General features: G+C 40.3%; 1 long non-coding RNA gene across 1 annotated transcript in view; it reads right to left on the bottom strand.

The window, feature by feature from the left end:
* Positions 1-22,785, bottom strand: part of 4933400C23Rik (RIKEN cDNA 4933400C23 gene) — a 76,996-nt gene that overhangs the window by 18,208 nt on the left and 36,003 nt on the right. Inside the window, exon 2 of the long non-coding RNA NR_040770.1 lies at positions 3,996-4,060. This is a non-coding gene — a long non-coding RNA (RIKEN cDNA 4933400C23 gene). The remainder of the gene's footprint in view (positions 1-3,995; positions 4,061-22,785) is intronic.

Here is a 22,785-nt window from a genome sequence, read left to right as displayed (position 1 = left end):
ATTTAAGGAGAGAGTGTTAAGGGACACACACTATCTTTCATGAAGACTGGCTTGAATCCTGCTCAGTGAAGAAGCTGGAGATAATGAGACTGAGTATATGCACTGATTTTATTAAAGCCTATTTTCATTTACCTTTAACATTTCACTCATTCTTGTCCTTTTAGAACTGTTCATTGAATTTGTCTCTGTGGAAGCAATACCCTTACCTGAAAATTCACTATAAAGTTTTTATTATATTCAACAGTTTCAGCCAAGAATTCACCATTATGGGTCTGTATCTAATGGAATAGAGTCTCAGAAAGTAAACCAGATATGGTTTAGGGAATATTGATTTATAGTCTTCCACTCTGCAGCCCTGTTGCCATGTTGTAGGAAGCTCAAAACCCTGAGAAATGTAATATCTATCTTTTCTACATATAGTTATATAATAACAGTCTCACAGCCAGCACTAGGAGATGATGAGCAAGCATGGCCCTCATCTCATCAAGGACTGTTCTAACCCTAAATCTAGATGGCAGATCCTTAGCCTGAACTTTAACACTGAGTCCAGACAATCTGTGTCGTTGCAATGATCTGTTGCTATTTTGAAGAAATGCGCTGTTTTGACGCATTTGTAAAATTTAGGTGTCCTTTGCTATATAGACCCATTTATGGGACTCCTACTCTACTCCATTGTATTTTTCAGTTTGCAATAGTATGCTGCCTTTGTCATTATAGCTTTGTGGTACAAGTTAAGGCCAAGTATTGTGATATCCCCAGCATTGGTCATTATGCTAAAGACTGTTTTGTCTATTTGGAACTTTTATGTTCCACATGAAAATTTTAATTTTTTTTTTAGTTCTGTGATAAATGTCATTGGTATTTTGATGGTGATTGCACTGAATCTGTAGAATGTTTTGGAAATGCAGCCATTTTCACAGGATTAATTCTACCAATCCGGAAGTATGGAAAAACTTTTCATCATCTAGTATCATTTTTATTCCTTTTCAGTGTCATAAAGCATTCATTTTGGAGTCAGTTCATTAAAATTAATATATTGTGCATCAAAGCTATTAATTTAAACCCTAAACCATGCCTACATTAGAAGCAGACAGAAAGTACGCTGCAAGATAGAGGGATAGAAACAAGTTTTCTGAATAAGATCTCACTAACACAGTAAGATAAGGTTACATAAAATTAAAATGTTCCTACACATGAAAGGAAACTGTCTGCAGAGTAAATAGACACCCCGCAGAATGGGGAACAATCTTTGATAGCTATGTTTAAGAGAGTAGCTTAACACCTAGACTATATGAAGAAGTGTGAAGGTTAAATACCAAAACCTCCCAAGTCTGCCAGTCAATAAACAAGCTAAGAAAATAGAGTGATTTCAACAAAAGGAACACAAATGGCTTTTTAAGTTAAGAAGTGTTCTGCATCCTTACTCATATGTGAAATAAAAAGCAAAACTGTGTTACATCCCATCCTACCACCCTAGGAAAAAAGGCTATCATCAAGGAGATGATAACATGGTAGTTGAAATCATAGAAGAATTCTTCTTCATGGCTGAAGGAGATGTAATCTACTACAGCCATTAGGTAAAGCAGTATGTTTCCCAAAAAGCTAAAAATAGGCAACCATATGACCACACCTACTCATTTACTCAATGGACTTTGTGTTCTACCACAGAGATACTTGTGGATCCATGTCAACGTCTAGAGCCTTAACAGGGTCCGAAGTGAGGGTAACATTAGCCAGGACACAAGGATACACAACCAAGGCAGCTAAGTTACAGTTTATTTAAAGTTTCAACTTCTTTTCAAGCCAAAGCAGAATAAAGATTTCCCACACTTTCTAGTTCTCATCAGGTGCAGTATCCCTAGCAATAGCTTATCTTGGTTCCAAGTGACTTAAACCTCCTTGCAGATTGAGAAATCTGTTAGCAGTCCAACTCTTAGATGTGTTGCCTAACACATCTAAAATAACAAAGTTATTTTGTCATGAGAAAAGAATCATGAAGGCCACTTCCTCAGACATGTCCCATACTTGGCAAAACACGAGGATTCTCTGCTTGAGGAAGTTTGCTTCCCTGGTATCTCAGTCTGCTGAGAGTGGCAGGAACATCCTGGGTTGTCTCGCAGCTAGCAAGCTGGGAGCAGTCCACTCATGCCATTTCTCTACACATCCACATTTACTGTTCACAGTAGCAAAGAAAGGGAACAAGCTTAGATCTAAACCAACAAAGAGTAATGAAAATGTGCTACATATATACAATGGAAAATGAAATAATGAAGTTTGCATGAAATTAAAAGACTTGGGAAATGCCATTGTAAGTATGGTATCTCAGACTCACAAAGACAAATCTCACAACTAGCTGTGACTAGAGTTCTAAATAATCCAGTGCCCTCTCTAGCCTCTACAGGCACCAGGCATGCCTGTCACTTACAGACATACATGCTAGCAAATCACACAAATACATTAATAAAAAATTTAAACAACATGAAACTAGATGACAGCTATGCAGTATAACATGTTTTGATGTTTTTAAAGTGTTGACACAGCTTTAAAATATTTGGTGAGATTTGCTATCCTATCTTATTGTGAATGCACGGTACAGTGTTAGTTATCAGACTACTGCACATCTGCACTCTTTTTTTTTATTTTATTTTTTTTACATCTGCACTCTTAATGTATTCCTTTACTGTAGCTGAATAAAACCCCTTGATAACAGCTCTTGGTTCCATTCTTCCTCTGGCCCCTAGGAAACACTATTCTGCTCTCTGCTTCTATGGGGTTTCTGTGTAATCCAGGGCACTTAATCACTTGGGCTGTGTTTTTTTTTTATGATCATTAGAAGTCTTCATTTCTTTTTCCTTGCTCCAGCAGGCTCTTTATCTACTCAGCTGAAATTTGAGGTCTTTGATCTTCCAAGCCTAAGAAATCTCTAAAATTTTTAATTTTTGCTAATAAAATGTACTTTCAATTGTAGAATTTTTTTCTTTCCCTTTTTACAGGGATTTTATTATCATTATCCTATACTGAAAAAATAATTGTGGAATTTCTACAATGGTTATTTACAGTTTTGACTTGTCGAATTAAATTCTGCTGTAAAAAGTATTTCATTATCAAATTTCATCATGTAAGTACTTTGCCATGGAAAATAATTTAACCATGTGTATGATTTTTAAATAAAGTGGATCAATGCATGCATAACGATGGTTAACTATTTTTAAGTTCTCAGGATTATCTTACATGTTTTTCCAAAACCCTTTCTCCATATTCCAAGAAACTGAGGCTGAACACCATTCAAAATCACTTTTTATTTGAGTTTTTATGAATGTGGCCTGCTAAATTGAGCTGTAGTAGGATAGCCCAAGGAGAAAAATATTGCTTCATAACCTGTTCATCAGAGAATGTCACTAGCTCTGAGTTTATTTAATATCAGATCCAGTGGATGGGAAATAATTAAATCTCCTGGTTGAAGCTTGTTTTCAAGCTGTTTTTAAGGAGTCTACTTTTTCTGCACTAAAGGCCTCCTGGAACCCCTGACCCTATGTCCTGGTCCTGTCTGAGAAATGTTTTCATGATGCTGACATTAATAAACACATATCTCAAAATTTGGAAAGTCAATATCAAGGTGCTGTCAGAGGACAGTGGTCATCATTATATTAATACTTAAAGACAAGAAAATTACCATAGTTGAGACTTCAGTTTTAAGTCAGGGTAAAATATTTTTAAACAAAATTAAAAGAAAGTATACTAATTACAAGTAATGTGAGTCCTGTCAGCATAGAACTCATTTTGGTTTTCAAATATTTCTCCAGCACTGGGGAAAAAAAAACCCACAAAGGCACAAAAATTCTCAGGTCCTCAGACAGAGTCTCAAACAAAGAAGTAAGACTAGACTATAACTATACATATAAACCCATTACAGAGGTTGACACCGGCCACTGTGGATTTCTCAAATTTTATACACATCACAACACAGGATAAGGGCAGCTCCCTATATGACCCACCACTTAGCATGCTCACATGGTCCTTCAGCAAAACAGAGTGAACAGCTTCACAAAGGAGAAATAACCTGGAACCAAACAAAAGGAAAACAAATGATCAATCAGCACCCATTGAAAATGCCTCAGAGGAGAGAAACATTGAAGGCATCACAGGCCTGTGGGATCCCCTGGCTGAATGACTTTGGGAGTCAGAATGACTCATTCAGAAACTGTTTATCCTGGAGGAATCAGTTAAATTAATTAGCATGGGTAAAAGTCACAGACAATTCTTTTCTCAGTTTAACCACTGTCCAAACCAATCCTGCTCACTCCAAGCCTTCCCATCACGAAGGATTCTTATCTGTCTGGAACCAGAGATCCTATCAACTCTTCCTTCTGGAAGTCTCTTTGGATCACAGTGTTTTAGCACAGAAGAAAAGAAAAGTAATTAATACACCAGGTGATCTAGTAAGTTATTTTTCACTAAAAGCAACCAGAGGATGAGAAGCCTGAACTAGTTCTGATCATTTTACAAATCTCACATGTAATAGACAGTGAAACTCAATCAGATCTGATAAGAAATATCTCTCAATAAAAAAATCTAATAAAGTTCCAACAACAGAAACAGATAGTCTACCTAGCAGCCAAGCAAAAGCACTAAAACATTATGTTTTGATAACAAAGAGAAAATGCTATAATTTCTATTAATTAAAAAAAATAAGAGTCGTTGGCTGGGAAGATGGCTCAGTCAATAAAGTGCTTGTTCTGCAAGCATTATGACCTGAGTTTGATCTCCAGGACCCACAATCAAGTAGCTGGGTGTGGTGACATGTATTTGTAGTCCCAGCTTTGGAGAACCAGACCAAAGGTCTCACAGCCTGCTTGGCAAGTTCATGGCTACTGAAAGACCTGTCTTTAAACAAAGCAAAACAAACTTAGAAACTAAGTTAGATAGATGGTACTTTAAGAATGACACCTAAGGTTGGTTGTACTTTAACCTTCATGTGTATGAACATATACATGCACTTGCACCTGCATACACATGTACACACACACACACACACACACACACACACACACACACACATACCCGGGAGGGGGTAAGGGGGAGGAACACATATACCCTTAAAATACCATGTAATTTTGTGATACTACACATAAAAACATATTTAAAAAGTCAAGTGAAAAGAAGACAAGAAGGGACAAAATATCAAGTGAACGAAACGAAAAGAAACCAACAGTAGAAAAATGTATCTAAGATAAAATGAATCAGAAATCAACGACTATCAATGAATATGGTCTCCATTTAAAACACAAAGCTTGTCAAAATGAGTAGATGCCAAAATGGCAAGTTGTTTACACAGAACTGAAGTGCAGAGCAGCCTCAGGATCAAATACGATTTATTAGCTGGCACTGGTTGCCCTGTCCTGCAAATTCTACTACGTGGAAGTTGGAGATGAGAGCTTCAAGAGTTCAGAATCATCCTTGAACTAAGAAATTTGAAACCAAACTTAGCTGCATGAGAGCCGGTTTCAAAAACCCACAAGCAATGATTTTTCTTTTGATTGTTTTATTGCTGCCTTTTGCTTTTATGAGACATGTACATCATGCTGGTCTGGAACTCATTATGTAGCAAAGATTGGTCTTAAATCTGCTTCCCTGCTGCCTCAGCCTCCCTAATGCCTGGACAAGTACAGGTTTGCACTCCTGTATCTAGCTCTTGTGACCTACTTATTGATAAGCATGGCATCTCATAAAAGTTACGGTGTTCTTAGTCACTCTTTCCTAGATACAAAGCTGTCATTACAATATTTAACCTGTATGTCCAGAGACAGTTCAGCAGCATGATCATTCAGATAGCTTCCCACTGTTTTCCTTCCCTTCCTCTTAAGATAGATGTATTAGGAAAGAGAAGAGCTGGTTACACACAGATCGCTCATGTGAGCTGCAGCTTTATTTGAGTATGGTTTAATGGATGGATAATAGAACTATCATGATCTATTAATTGGGACAGTGAAGTACCCTGCATGAAGTCTATCGAACAGCCAACATAGCTATATCCTAATGCTAATGCATGTTTACTAATGTTTATTGTTATTGTTTACTGCATACAGGCAGTGCATTTTGGCAGCTTTCTGGATCAGGTTTCATTATGTAAACATTTCAATTTTAATCAGGCAGTTATGATGGTAATGTATTCCATTAGCACTGGATATTTATTCTCTCCATCTAATCCAAAATCCTGAAAACTAATTTAGATAGATCTTTTAATAGCAAATCTGTGAAAACTGTGTACATTCATTAAATTAAGGATCACTTTGCATGCCAGCGCAACCAAATTGTGTTTTGAAATGATAGAGGATAAACAACAGATGTGTCCAATATATATTTTTTCTTCAGTTGCTAAGGCAACGTTGTTCAGTCCTAACAGACTTGGGGGACACACAAATCAGAAAAAAAAGTCTAAGAAATAATTACTTTGTGCCCATGTGGCCAGTGTGGTTCTGAAACATGATAATAGAACATTATTTATTTATATTTCATAAGTTTCATTGTTTGTAATTATTGCTAAGATCCTATTCTTTTGGTGTGCTTTTGCTCAGTTTTCTACCTGAGTCTGACAGTTAGTATATGTTCATGCCCCTGTAGGTCATGTGTCATTGGTATCAAGCTTTCTCAAGCTGTGAATGTAATTTTAAGTGTGAGCAGAACATTTTTCTATTTTAAGACGGAGACTGTCTTTTTAACTTTTAACTATCCAGACGAATTTGTTTGGTAACAAGTCTCCTATTTCCTGCCCCCACCTTCAGGAGACCCCGTTCCATTTCCGCAATAACCAGCTCTCATCCAGTCTGGTCTCTTTCAGGAACTGTGTCTGAAGTCTCCTTGTGGTTTGTTTTCCCTTCTCTTGAACACAGGCTCTACATGTACTCTTTATACAGAGATGAAAATACCATTTGGCTAATACTTTTATTTTTGTTGGTGTAGTAAGATTAGTATGAAACACAGGGCCACTTCAGAGAGTTTAGAAAGAAGGTTTCTGAGACCAGTGGGGACTCAGTTCTCTGACAGAGAATAACTGAACATCCCACAGGCATTTCTGGGAGTAAACTACCCCCTTTAATACATCATTAGCTACAGAGCTGGACAACATCAGCCAATTAGGAAGCAGAGCCTGGAGGCAGAGAAGCTGTTGGTGTGCCCCATGTCTTAGTTCTTTGAGATTTATTTGTTTTTGCTTGGTTGGTTTTTGTTTGTTTGTTTGGTTGGTTGGTTGGTTGGTTGGTTGGTTGGTTTGTAGATAGGATTGGCTTGGCTTGGATTTTGTGTGTGTGTGTGTGTGTGTTGGTTGACATGTAGAAAAAGGATACATGAGAAGTGCAGTGAAACTGTTGAAAACGCTAAGAGTCAGTTAGCTTTAAAACAACCTAGGGTTGCCAGCTCACCTGACTTGAACAGAGGAACTCTATCTGTTACAGATAATGAGTTTTGATTTTGACAAACAGTTTGTTCAATTATTTTTTAAATCATTCCCAGCTCGTTGTATTAATACCACTTTGGGGGGTAAAGTCAATAGTTTAAGTATTCTCTTCTAGTAAGTTTTCCATTTTTAATCATAGGGAACCCTATGTTAATTTATAGATTTTCATCAATAATAAGAACAGAAAACACTTGGTGTCCTGGTGATTGTGGTACTACTCAGTTGGTTGGGCCTTTTGCTTTACTTGGAAGGAATGGTAGGGAGATGGGAGGAAGCTCTTTCACTGCACATGCCTTGCAGTTCTGTAACCCTCCACTTGAGGCAGCAGCGAGCATCAGCACCACAACCTCATGCAGTAGCATTCATGCATCATACTCTACTGTACACTACTTATCCAGGTCTCTGGCACCGGGAACCTTAACACCAATTTAAAAGGATTGAACTCTCTTATGGAGGTTAAAAAAAAGTCAGGTACTCTTGTGTGATATTATTCTTAAGGAGACACAAACATAGACCCACTTCACATAGAGAAGAAACAAGAAATGACAGATTGATGTATAAATACCACAAAATTCCAACTTGAGAAACCAGTAGGTTTTGTTGTGGTGGAATTTTTTGTTTGTTTGTTTGTTTTTTAACAGGAGATGATGTACCAAAATTTTGTATTCATTACTTTTCTACTACTATGATGAAACACCATGAGCAAAGCAACTTACATTTAAAAAAAAATTATTTGGGTTTATGGTTTCACAGGGATTAGAGTGTATGTTGGTTCTGAAACATGGCAGAAAGCATCAAACATGGCAGCAGAAACAGCTGAGAGCTCACACCCTAAATCGGAATCAGAGAGCAATCTGAGACTGGTACATGCCTTTGAAACCTCAAAAACCCTTCTCTAGTTATAGTTCTTCTACCAAGCCCACACCTGCCAAACTTACCCAAAGAGCACTGCAACATGGAACTAAGTATTGAAATACCCGAGCCTATGGGAGACATTCTCCTTCAAACCACCACAGTGAGTGACACAACTGCTACACAACATGGTTTCCCAGCTTTTGACAGTGGCCAGTGTCATAGTTCTCACACCTAGGGTGTCTGAGACCTTTAGGAGTTAGACTTATCAGCTTTCTGGCAACTTCTATAGTTAAGGTCTTTAGGTTTTCATCCTCCGTTCTTCACAGCCCTACTTGTATCTGTCCCCTCCGTTCTCCACCATTTGTCCATCAGCTGCTCCTTAAAACTATTTGGCTGACTTCTTACTGCAAAGTGAGGGAATTTGCACTAACCATGAAGGATTTCCTACATATAAAGGACAGTTTTGATCCAATCAAGGCAACAGTTCCTTCTGCAAATGTGAAGCTGTGCTCGTATGAAACACTTCACTCCTAAAATGAGGGACCTGGGACCAGTGCCAGGCCTTCTGTTGTGCTCCAGAAGACATGCTCCCCTCTGTTCTAAGTAGAACGTTCTACGGGGATTTATTTCTTTAGAAGCTTTTCAAGGTTGTCATTGCTGGATCACTACATTTAGGAACTAGAGTCATGCTTTGGCAGCAAGCAACTGCTATATTCTTCAAGGCATTCATACCTGTTTAAAATGACCAACAGACCCATGTCAATTAGGCCATGGCCTGCCTTGCCACTTGGCTGATAGACGTTACCTCACTGAACACACCAAGAAAGTGCCTAGTCACTCGATTAGAAAATAAACACACATGGCCCCTAATACTTTAACTCATTTAAGGTAAAAATAAGCATTTAAATTGATGTTTGCAGTGAAAGCTTAACGTTCACTGGGGTTTAGCAGTATTTAACAGTGTATTAAATATACTCCTTCCTTCTCCAATGTGCCAGGAGAAGAGAGTTTCTTTTAACCCAAGGTGTATATTTTACCTAAAATAACCTGAGAAACATTTACATACCCATTTATAAACTCATGAAGTAAATTAATACAAACATGGCCAAAAGCTACTACGTCTAAAACTATATAGCTAATAAAACTATATGTTTCAGTTATGTGAATATTATTCTGATGTGAAAATTACAGACAGTATGTAGGCTATGACTTTATAAAAATAAATAGGCTCTGTGGTTATTCTTTAATATATAATTACACAGTACACCTACTGTTAATTTTTTAAAGGAGAGAACTGTAGAAAAGTTAATAGCTACATTTGAAGGAAGATTCTTGACAGACATGGAAGTGGGAAACTGATGGTTATGTTTGCACCTACCATCTGCTCTGCTGTGAAAAAAATGTTCTCTCCAGCCATATGTAATATTTTTAATTGTAATATGTTTCCATGGGAGAGGGTGAAACAGCAAGTTCCCAACAAGTTATTTAGCAAAGCTTAAAACATTGATGTTTAACTGGTTCTTTCAAACAGATGAAAGGACTTCTGCTTATTTTGTTCTAGTTTCAGTTGAAGCAAGAGAGGACATTTGAAGGCACCTCAAGATGCCAGCCTTGCCTTGCTGTTAACAGCAGGTTGCTGGTGGGCAGCCCCCTTTGCATGACTAACAAGCACAGAACCTTACTTCGCTTGCATTGTCTCCCCGGATTTTGTTTGGTTGTTTGGTTGGTTGGTTGGTTTGATTTGGTTTGAAGATGGTTTGGTAGGAGTGTTCATTGAAGTCAGAGCTTGCCATGTAGCTCATTCATTGATGAGCACAGGAGTTCTCCTTCTTCAGCCACCTGAATGCTGAGGTTATAGCCAAGAGCCACCAATGACCAGGTTGTCTTTTTTTTTTCCTTTCAAGATTTATTTATTTATTTTATGTATGTGAGTATACTGTAGATGTATTTTAGTTATGTAGATGGAGTAGCAGATGTTAGGGGTGGCACACTGAGGGTGGCATATGCTGGGATGTGTGACATATATGAGGGGATGGCATATACGGAGGGGGGTTGGTTGTGACTGTGATTACAGGTGCTCTGGAGCCCAGAGGTGGGTACATATCAGACACAGATGACCCTGGAAATATAGTTACAGGTGGATGTAAGCTTTACAGGCAGAGGAACTCAAACCCTCTAGAACAATCGTGTATGCTCTTAATCCATGATTCTTCTCTCCAGTCCCATTAAAAATTATTTTAAATTAATTTTTGCCATGGCACACCTGTGGAAGCCAGAGGACAGTTTTGTAGTGCTGGATTCTCTCCTCTACCTCGTCGGTCCTGTGGACCGAACTGAAGTCATGAGGGTCAGTTGCAAGTGCCTTTACACTCTGAGCAGCTGAGATGTCACCTGCTTCAACGTATTGATGACAAGTTCTGCAGTGATGGTTAATGCAAAGTTCCTGATGTGGATGGTGCTGTGTTTAAACCCAGCACTCAGAAAGCAAAGACAGGTGGATCTCTGTGAGTTTGAGCAAAGGGTCTATAGAGCAAGTTCCAGGACAGCCAGGATTACACAGAGAACATGTCTTGAAAAAACAAAAAAAGGGCTGGAGAGATGGCTCAGCTGTTAACAGCACAGACTGTTCTTCCTGAGGTCCTGAGTTCAATTCCCAGAAACGACATGGTGGCTCACAGCCATCTGTAATGGGATCCGATGCTCTCTTCTGGTGTGTCTGAAAACATTGAGAGTGTACACACATATATAAAATAAATAAATCCTTTTAAAAGAAAAAAGAAAAAGACAAAAACAAAACAAAACAAAATTTCTGATTTTTCTGACATGATTTCCTGTGAGTTAAGATATCGACAGACACTTTGACTAGAAATGCAGATGCATCTTGTGTCCTTTCAAACATACTATAACATTATCACAATGGGGGGGGGGAGATTCAACCTGATCTGACTACAGCTGTGGCAACCGTGGTTACTTCTGAATAACCCTGTCAGGTACCCTCTCATTGTTCACCATTGGACTATAATGGACCTAACCCATCAGAATGATGAGCAACGTTTTGCTGCCCACACCTGGCAACAGAAGTGCAGGGATGCTCCCAACATCTTCGCTTCTTGCAGGCATTTGCTTAAGTTGCTTTTGTCTGCACACCATCGGCTCCCTTCTGCTCACCTACATTTTAGGGATCCACTCATTTTACTGCCACCCACAAACATGCTCCTGCTGTCAAGAAATTCCCCAATAAATGGAAGACTGAAATCCTGGGTTTGTCCGCCTCATTCCCGGGTCTGTACTGCAGAATGCAGTGATAAAGGCATTCTACGGTGTGCTTTTTCTACAGGAAGACTGTGCACCAGTGATTCAGTAGTGATGGCAACAGCAGGGGGGACAGAAATTAGACCCATTTAAGGCTATTAGCCTTGGAACAGAGCCGTCGATCAAAGAATTAAGGGTATTGAAAATGACATCCAACTAGAATGGTGTAGCAACTATCTAACCTGGGACTTTCTTTGGCCATTTTGAACCCTGAGAAGGACATTGTAAGGGCAGTGGTCTCTGGGTGACTGACACTTAGCAGACGATTCTCCCCACAGCACATGATAGGACTTGGATAACTGTGGTCTAAGACCTGTGCTGACCTTGGACTGTCTGTATTGGTCCGGCTGCATGAGTTTGCTTGGGTCAGCCTATGGTTCTGTTGGGTCCCTGCCTATTTTTGACTATATAAATATTTAGGTTTAACAAAACCATCGGTGCCAAGATTGCCATTTGCCTTATGCCATGACCCACAGTGGGCTGGATCCTCCCACATCAATCACTAATTAAGGAAATTCCCTACAGGATTGCTTACAGCCTGATCACTTGGAGACATTTTCTCCACTGAGGTTCCCTTCTCGAAGATGACTCTAGCTTGTGCCAAGTTGACATAAAACTAGCCAGGATAAGGTCTAATATGGTTGTAGTCAGATGGTATTCCTGGTCTTAGTCATCCTCAGAGCCTTCTGTATTCTGTCCACTGCCTGGGCTGCAGGATCTGAGCTTCTCCTTCATCCTTCTTCCTACATCTCTCTGTAAGGTGTCTTGAGCCTTCACTGTCTCTTTATGGAGCCTCAGTGTACCCAAATGCCTTACTGGAAGTTGAAGATGGTGATGACAAGTTTCCCAAACCAACTTGATAATTCCCTAAAGCCTGTTATTAAAAGCAACAGACATCTTGGCATACCCAGCAAGGTCCCAACTGTTTGCAGCAGACACTGGTTAAGAACCTGGGTGCACTCTTGCTCTGTCCCTCATTAATGTTGTTAAGGTGGTATTATAAGATTTCCAACCATTATGAACATGTAAATATGTCTTTATTTAATAAGTGCAGTGGCCAGTCATGGTGGCCTTTTCTAAAAGATACATTTATGTCCCAATCTCTGGACCTTGTATTGTCTTAATTGACAAAGGTGAGATTGCCATTTAATGTGATAAAATATATGACTGGGTGGAACTGCAGACATGGCTCATCAATTAAGAGCACATATCATTTCTACAGAAGACTCAGATCAAAAATGTGGCTGGGTTATCGGTCTCAAATGAAGAGCTTATCTTAATTTACCCAGATGTGCTCTGAATACATTTGCAGGTGACTTTTAGGTCAGGGCTAAATAGTTAGACCCTGTCTCAAAATCAAACGAAGGAAAGGAAAAGGAAAAACAGAAAGAAGAAAACTGAGAAAGTGAAGCACTAGGAGGCTTCTGGCTCTTTTCAGGGCCTGTACTGTGGCTTGCAGTCCCCTCTTCAGGCTGCTTGGTTTTGCTGGCCGCTTCACACTCTATCCTGCAACTCTGAAAGAAACGCCAATGGTGGGGTCTGCAGTCCTCAAAACTATTTTCCCTCTGAATCAGTAGAGTGCTGAGTTGAAAAAACCTCTCTCTCTCTCTCTCTCTCTCTCTCTCTCTCTCTCTCTCTCTCTCTCTCTCTACACACACACACACACACACACACACACACACACACACATATATTCATTTTGTATGTGTGTGTGTGTCTATATATGTATACATGTGCATATGTCCATGGTGTATGTCTGTGTGCACTCTATCATAGTGCTGGATTCCTTGAGTTATTGTCTTAAAGAACAAAGAAGCACAATTCCCAAGTGTCCAGGACATAAGCTCTACCCTGTGGATGCACAGGAGAAGGTAATTTTAGAATAAAAATACATTATTTTTTCTCTTAGAAATATAATGAACATGAATAAAATCAGCATGATGCTTTTACTCTTTCTTGAAACAAAGTCTCATTATTTAGCCTAGGCTGGCCTTGAATTCATGTGCACTACATGTAAAAATACCTATACACATGAGTGCACATGTGTGTGTATGAGCAGAGACCAGCAGTCAATATTGGGTGTCTTCTTTGTCTGCCCCTTTCTACTAGAAAGCTAAGTACACAAGCACATGATCTCAGAGGCTGTGCAGGCACAGAGAGGTAGGCCCTGCTGATCTACTTCAGTTCTCAAGGTAGACATAAACATAGAAACCAGATTCCTCGCACCAATAATTTGGAGCAACCTAATGGAGATATACTTTAAAATTTTTTTACATTTATTAAGTGTGGGACTGGATGACCAAAGAATATACATGGAGTGACTCATGGCACTGGCCACATATGTGGCAGAAGATGGACTTGTTGGACATCAGTGGGAAGAGAGACCCTCGGGCCTGATGGTGTTCGAAGCCCCAGTGTAGGTGAATGCCAAGGCGGGAAGATGGTAGTGGCTGGGTGGGGGAGCACCCTCATAGGGGCAGGGGGAGGGGGATGAGATAGGGGGTTCCCAAAGGGGAGAACTGGAATGGGCAAAACATTTGAAATGGAAATAAAATATCCAAGAAAAGAGAGAGAGAGAGAGAGAGAGAAAGAGAGAGAGAGAGAGAGAGAGAGAGAGAGAGAAGGAGAAGGAGAAGGGTGGTAAACTAGTCATATACTAAACCATGCCAAATGAGGCCAGAAGGAGATTTATAAATCCTACTGTTTGAATAGATATTATCTATCAAAATTCATATAACTCCACTGACATAATGGTCATATGAAAGAAAAACCATTTTATGTATTGTCTTGTTGTTCTTTATATATAATAGATCAATAAAGAGAAGGTTATCAAAAGGAAAATAAAAGAGTGATAGAGAAAAGGTATGGGGTGTAGGCAACACCGGAGTCAAGGCAGCTGGTGAAAGGTGAAGTAAGATTTCTCGACAGAGTCATTGGAGAAGCTGTAAGTGGCAATTGTGAGTTAGTTCCAGGGAGCAATCATTAAAACAGCCAGGTTGGGTGACATAAATGAGTTGGTAGCCACGGTCAGGGTCTGAAGCAGAAGACAAAAGAAATGACAGGTTCGGGTTATTTTTGAGGGGAGATGTCAAAGAAGTAATGACCTTGGAGGAGTGTAAGAATGTGTTCTATGGTGGGTGAATCTAGGCCCCTAAGGGCCACATGTCAGCTCGGTTGTTTCCCTTGGGAACAACAGAGTCATCCATCTGGTGGGACCTGCAGTGGACAATTCCATCGCGACTCAGGCAGAGGCAGACTGGCCATTCGGACCAGAAAAAGAGAGGCTTTTTCCTGTGGGGGAGGGGCATGGGAGAAATGATTCACTTGTCTTAGGCAACATGAGACAATTAACTCCCAGGCTATCCACTGTTTGTCCACAGTTTAGGCCAAGCCCTGGCAGCAGGAAAGGCAATGGAGTAGCGTTTCTCAGTGGTTATCATACCTCTGTCTAGGCAATCTTTTTTTTTTAATATTTTTTTTAATTACGTATTTTCCTCAATTACATTTCCAATGCTATCCCAAAAGTCCCCCATACACTCCCCCCAACTCCCCTACCCACCCATTCCCACTTTTTGGCCCTGGCATTCCCCTGTACTGGGGCATATAAAGTTTGCATGTCCAATGGGCCTCTCTTTCCAGTGATGGCTTACTAGGCCATCTTTTGATACATATGCAGCTAGAGACAAGAGCTCTGGGGTACTGGTTAGTTCATAATGTTGTTCCACCTATAGGGTTGCAGATCCCTTTAGCTCCTTGGGTACTTTCTCTAGCTCCTCCATTGGGAGCCCTGTGATCCATCCAATAGCTGACTGTGAGCATCACTTCTGTGTTTGCTAGGCCCCGGTCTAGTCTCACAAGAGACAGCCATATCAGGGTCCTTTCAGCAAACGCTTGCTAGTATATGCAATGGTGTCATCATTTGGAGGTTAATTATGGGATGGATCCCTGGATATGGCAGTCTCTAGATGGTCCATCCTTTTGTCTCAGCTCCAAACTTTGTCTCTGTAACTCCTTCCATGGGTGTTTTGTTCCCAATTCTAAGAAGAGGCAAAGTATCCACACTTTGGTCTTCCTTCTTCTTCAGTTTCATGAGTTTTGCAAATTGTATCTTATATCTCGGGTATACTAAGTTTCTGGGCTAATATACACTTATCAGTGAGTACATATCATTTGAGTTCTTTTGTGATTGTGTTACCTCACTCAGGATGATGCCCTCCAGGTCCTACCATTTGCATAGGAATTTCATAGACTCATTCTTTTAATAGCTAAGTAGTACTCCATTGTGTAAATGTACCACATTTTTTGTATCCATTCCTCTGTTGAGGGGCATCTGGGTTCTTTCCAGCTTCTGGCTATTATAAATAAGACTGCTATGAACATAGTGAAGCATATGTCCTTCTTACCAGTTGGGGCATCTTCTGGATATATGCCCAGAAGAGGTATTGTGGAATCCTCCGGTAGTATTATGTCCAATTTTCTGAGGAACCGCCAGACTGATTTCTAGAGTGGTTGTACAAGCCTGCAATCCCACCAACAATGGAGCAGTGTTCCTCTTTCTCCACATCCACGCCAGCATCGGCTGTCACCTGAGTTTTTGATCTTAGACATTCTGACTGGTGTGAGATGGAATCTCGGGGTTGTTTTGATTTGCATTTCTCTGATGATTAAGGATGTTGAACATTTTTTCAGGTGCTTCTCAGCCATTTGATATTCTTCAGGTGAGAATTCTTTGTTTAGCTCTGAGCCCCATTTTTTAATGGGGTTATTTGCTTTTCTGGAGTCCACCCTCTTGGGTTCTTTATATATATTGGATATTAGTCCCCTATCTGATTTAGGATAGGTAAAGATCCTTTCCCAATCTGTTGGTGGCCTTTTTGTCTTATTGACAGTGTCTTTTGCCTTACAGAAGCTTTGCAGTTTCATGAGGTCCCATTTGTCAATTCTCAATCTTACAGCACAAGCAATTGCTGTTCTATTCATTAAATTTTCCCCTGGGCCCATATCTTTGAGGCTTTTCCCCACTTTCTCCTCTATAAGTTTCAGTGTCTCTGATTTTATGTGAAGTTCCTTGATCCACTTAGATTTGACCTTAGTACAAGAAGATAAGAATGGATCGATTCGCATTCTTCTACATGATAACAACCAGTTGTGCCAGCACCATTTGTTGAAAATGCTGTCTTTCTTCCACTGGATGGTTTTAGCTCCCTTGTCGAAGATCAAGTGACCATAGGTGTGTGGGTTCATTTCTGGGTCTTCAATTCTATTTCATTGGTCTATTTGTCTGTCATATACCAGTACCATGCAGTTTTTATCACAATTGCTCTGTAGTAAAGCTTTAGGTCAGACATGGTGATTCCACCAGAGGTTCTTTTATCCTTGAGAAGAGTTTTTGCTATCCTAGGTTTTTTGTTATTCCAGATGAATTTGCCGATTGCTCTTTCTAATTCGTTGAAGAATTGAGTTGGAAATTTGATGGGGATTGCATTGAATCTGTGTTTTGCTTTTGGCAAGATAGCCATTTTTACAATGTTGATCCTGCCAATCCATGAGCATGGGAGATCTTTCCATCTTCTGAGATCTTCTTTAATTTCTTTCTTCAGAGACTTGAAGTTCTTATCATACAGATCTTTCACTTTCTTAGAGTCACGCCAAGATATTTTATATTATTTGTGACTATTGAGAAGGGTGTTGTTTCCCTAATTTCTTTCTCAGCCTGTTTATTCTTTGTGTAGAGAAAGGCCATTGACTTGTTTGAGTTAATTTTATATCCTGCTACTTCACCGAAGCTGTTTATCAGGTTTAGGTGTTCTCTGGTGGAATTTTTAGGGTCACTTATATATACTATCATATCATCTGCAAAAAGTGATATTTTGACTTCATCTTTTCCAATTTGTATCCCATTGATATCCTTTTGTTGTCGAATTGCTCTGGCTAGGACTTCAAGTACAATGTTGAATAGGAATGGAGAAAGTGGGCAGCCTTGTCTAGTCCCTGATTTTAGTGGGATTGCTTCGAGCTTCTCACCATTTACTTTGATGTTGGCTACTGGTTTGCTGTAGATTGCTTTTATCATGTTTAGGTATGGGCCTTGAATTCCTGATCTTTCCAAGACTTTTATCATGAATGGGGGTTGGATCTTGTCGAATGCTTTTTTTTTTTTTTTTTTAGGAGATGATCATGTGGTTTTTGTTTTTGAGTTTGTTTATATAATGGATTACGTTGATGGATTTCTGCATATTAAACCATCCCTGCATCCCTGGAATAAAACCTACTTGGTCACGATGGATGATTGCTTTAACGTGTTCTTGGATTAGCAAGAATTTTATTGAGTAATTTTGCATCGATATTCATAAGAGAAATTGGTCTGAAGTTCTCTATCTTTGCTAGATCTTTCTGTGTTTTAGGTATCAGAGTAATTGTGGCTTCATAGAATGAGTTGGGTAGAGTACCTTCTACTTCTATTTTGTGGAATAGTTTGTGCAGAACTGGAATTAGATCTACTTTGAAGGTCTGATAGAACTCTGCACTAAACCCATCTGGTCCTGGGCTTTTTTTTTTTTTTTTTTGGCTGGGAGACTATTAATGTCTGCGTCTATTTCTTTAGGGGATATGGGACTGTTTAGATCATTAACTTGATCCTGATTTAACTTTGGTACCTGGTATCTGTCTAGAAATTTGTTCATTTCGTCCAGGTTTTCCAGTTTTGTTAAGTATAGCCTTTTGTAGAAGGATCTGATGGTTGTCTAGGCAATCTTGTCCCTGTGCCCATATCACTCAGAGATCTTGTGGGGCATAGGGTTCACCGTCAGGATTTGGGAGACTCTATTATAGTGAACAAAAACATTTAACATACATTTAGCATATTTCTGACAGGAAAGAAAGCCAGTATCTATTAAGTATATCTGAGTTAGACAATCTGTGTCAGTTTATTTGTTCTAGAATGTATCTAGTAAATAAAAAGAGTATATTGTAACATTATGACAGTAGCAAATACAAAGCTAAAGTTACCTTTTGGCAGATGGGAACTTGTCTCAGAAGCTCCTGGGAATAATGGCTTTTATTGAACTGTCAGAAGTCACATAATCTTGCTTGATCTCCTTTCTGGATATTTGGAGTCTTGAAAACTAACATTTACCACATAATACAGGTTGGCTACAAGTTTGTGTTTTAGTGTGCTTTCTGTTGCTGTGTTAAAAGGCTTTCTTATGCTACCCAGGACTACCAGCCTGGCAGTAGCACTGCCTACAGTGGGCTGAGTCCTCCCACACTGATGATTAATCGGGGAAATACTCTACAAATGTGCTTTGAGGCAATCTGCTGGCATGGATGTGGGGCTGATGCCCTCCATCAATTCACTACCTGTGGTAGTCGGCAGAGCTGGTCTTGCCCTCTCATTGGCTGTGGCACTGGGAGAATGGGCCCCCACTCCTTGTCTGGTGAGAGCAGTGGAGAGGTGCTTTCTATTGGGGGTGGAACAATTGACACACCTGTTCTCCACATGACTCTTTCTGGTACTGTCTATCAGGATTTGGGGTATCTCCCTCCAGGAGCCAAACATAACAGGGTGTGGCTACCCCTGAGCATAGTTCTCCAGTTATCCTCCTGGGCTGTGTGTCTTAGGGGAGGAAAGAGGGCAAGAGCTGTGTCAGCATTGCTCGACCTGACAGTAGAGAATCTCTGTTCTGTATGGTTTTGTGAGGGCTAGGGGCCCATAGGATGCCCTGGGAGAGGGATGGTGGGGACCCAAGTGCCAATGGGAAAGAACACAGGACGGGCCATGCCTGTGGTTCTTGAGGAAGTTACTCCTGGCTTGTCTCAGGCTTGTGACACCAGATTTCCACTGTGGAGTCCCTGCTGGTTTATGCAAGAGTGTTTTCTCTTGTGTACTTTCACTTGTGAGACAGCCAGCTGCTGAGCTATTGTAGGAAAGATCAGGTGAATGCTGGATACCTCAATGTGTTTTTCTTGATCATTTTCCATTCTCTTAACTATTTTTTATTTCCCCCAAAATCTAGATGTTCGTTTTTCTTCTTTGTGTTTCTTTTTATTTTTATGTACATAGGTATTCTGCCTGCATGTAAGACCGTGTGAGGGTGTCAGATGAGCTGGAACTGGAGTTACAGACAGTTGTGAGCTGCCATGGATATGCTGGGAATTGAACCCAGGTCCTTTGGTTAAGAACAGCTGCTGGTCTGAGCTGCTGAGACACATCTCCAGCCCTGTGTTTCTTTTTCTTTTATGAGATAGTTTTTGTAATGTAGTCCCACTGGCCTGCAACTTCACATTGTAGACCAGATTGGCTGCAAGCTGCTAGTGATCTTCCTGCCTCTACCTCTCTGGGCTGGGATTCCAGGCCTTTGCTAACATGTCCAGTGAGGGAAGATTAGAACTTTCATATTCTTTTATTGTAAGTAAGAAGAGGTTAGAGTCTGGACGAGGCTTCCAAATAAAGCTGGTAGGTGAAAGCAGATGAACTAGAGGTGCTCAGACATGATGATACTATCATTCTATAGGGCCTTATGACCTGGGTAAGCTGAGAATAGCCCACCTATATCAAGCTGTTGACTACCCTCCCTGAGATGCACATTTCGGTCACTGTAGTTATAGAATCAACTATCAAGCTATGGGACTGTCACAACAGGGATGCTCAAGCAACTAACTTCTCTCCCTGTGAATCACTGAAAGCTGTCTTTACCAAAGATGGCCTGATTGTCTTGGTAAGTGGCCCCTAAATCCGGAATAGTCACACAGAACAATACACTTGCCAATTTAAGGTCCCATTACTGTCAAATCTCAACTTGCCTTCTAGGAGTCTCTGCAAACCTTGAAAGTCAATCACAGGATCCCATAAACATGGCCATACCATAGCCTTTGACCTTTTTCATGTACATGTCCTTAAGCCATTCTCTTAAAAATATCATTTTAAAATTCTTTCCTGGAATCTGGGGCTAGATAGCTCAGTGGGTAGCAGTGTTTGCTGTGTAAGCATGAAGACTCAAGTTCAAATCCCTGACACTCACATAAAAAGTGGGATGTGGCTAGATGTGCCTGTAAACTCTGCGTTGTTGGGGATGAAAACACAAGGGTCACTGGGACTAGATGACTGCTAGCTAAGCCAGCCTAGCTCCAGGTTTAATAAAAGACTCTTCCAGAGAATCAGGAGAAGAGTGATCTAACAGGATACCTAGCATTCTTTTCTGGTTTCCATGTATGCCCAGAATGTAAACTACACACACATATACATAAATATACATATAACAGGCACAGAAACACACACACACAATTTTTCTAAGTGATTTTACAACTTCTTGTCTTTGAAATATTTATCATTGCTCAACCCATGATTTTGGGTAGGGACAATAGAAAAATGTGAATTTTATAAGATATTAAGATAAAAGGATAGTGTTGATGTCCCAGTGGGCCCTGGGGAAGAGTGTTAAAGAGCTTGGAAAATCTTTACCCATACCCTACCTCATGTGTTTGAGACAGAGTCTCATGATGTAGTCCTGGCTGGCCTAGAACTCATTGTGTAGACTAGGGTGGTCTAACTCACAGACATCAGACTGCCTTTGCCTTCTGAGTGTTGGGATTAAAGATATGTGCTACCACACCCTAAAAAAGTTCCTTAAAACAAATCCTGCAGGGCATGGTGGTGCATGTCACAGAGGCAGGTGAATCTCTTAGAGTTTGAGTCCAGCCTGGTCTACAGAATGAGTTCCAGGATATTCAGGGCTACATAGAGAAATCCTGTCTGAAAAAAAAAAAAACAAAAAAAAACAAAAAACAAAAAACAAAAACAAAAACAAAAAACAAAAAACAAAAACAAAAGGAAAAAATTTGTTTTGCGTGCGATTATTTTGCCTGCATGTGTATCTGTGTATCATGAGCATGCTTAAAGGCCAGAGAAAGTCATTGGAGCCCCTGGGATTGAGGGATTGAGCGCGCTCTCTCTCTCTCTCTCTCTCTCTCTCTCTCTCTCTCTCTCTCTCTCTCTCTCTCTCTCTCTCCACAGTTAACTACTGAGTCATCTCCCCCAGGTCTAGAGAGTCATATTCCATAGGATCAGTGAAGACACTCTGTAAGGCAGGCTGCTCACAGCTTTGGGTCTTGCTACTGGACTTGGCGACACAGTGGGCTATCTCAGAGCAGATGACACTGCTTCCTCTGAGCTTAACCTTTCCCCAGCAGGTGCCACTGTTCTGATTTCAGGCAGGCGATACCTCGGATAAATTCTATATCTTTAGGATTCCCAACTCACACCTCATTTCCAGACTCAATGTATTCCCATACGGTATTGAGGTACTCTACTGCTCTCCTCAGAAGAAATGGGTCTTTCTAAGTAAGAGAAAATGAAAACAGTCCATCTGTCTGACAAGTCCATGTACTTGGCCACAGAAAGGCAGGCTATGACACAGGGATGGTGTGGACAGTGCCATGGAAGGAGGAATATGTTTTTCACTAAGCATTACTGATTTTGCTCTTACTTAAATGATTGAAAATATGGCCTTAGTATTTTTTGTTTGTTCAGAAAAGGTCATTTGATTGCAAGCTTCTCGTTGTCAGAATACAAGGGGAGCCCAGAATGGATCGGAGTTAGTGATAAGAACGTGACTGTTTGTTCAACTGGATCCTCTCTCTTGCTCTTTAGCATGAAGGGTCTCCATCTGCAGACATTTTAGTACTGCTCAGAAGAGATTGTGGGACTATGGGTGCTGCATTTAGAATTTTTCCTCTCAAGTGTTTTTTTTTTTTAAACTAGATTTACATTTTTAAAAACTTAATACTGTTGGGGTGTATGCATGTTCATTTGTACATGTATGAGTGCTTGCAGAGGCCAGAGGCTTCATGCACTTAGTCTCTCTGTTTCCCCCTTTACATGAGCTCAGAGCACCAGGCTTGCTCAGCAAATGCCTTTACCTGATGAGTCATCTCCTAGGCCCTCTCCATGTCTTTTGATCTGACATTGACTCCAGCCCACTCTCATTTGGGTGTGCTTTGAAGGACCCCCTTCATGTCATTGTCACCTGTAACGATAACTCTTTGAACGTGTACCAGTGAAAGGAGAGAAGCCTGCTGCTCAGACGGTGTTATCACCTGCAAAACAGGAGATGTCTGCCACCAGAATGGTAAGCTCTGCTCCTTGACTAACCTGGACATTAATTTTA

This window comes from Mus musculus, chromosome 9 (genome assembly GCF_000001635.26).
Source record: "Mus musculus strain C57BL/6J chromosome 9, GRCm38.p6 C57BL/6J".
Taxonomy (NCBI): Eukaryota; Metazoa; Chordata; class Mammalia; order Rodentia; family Muridae; genus Mus; species Mus musculus.
This window is presented reverse-complemented; position numbering and strand designations above follow the sequence as displayed.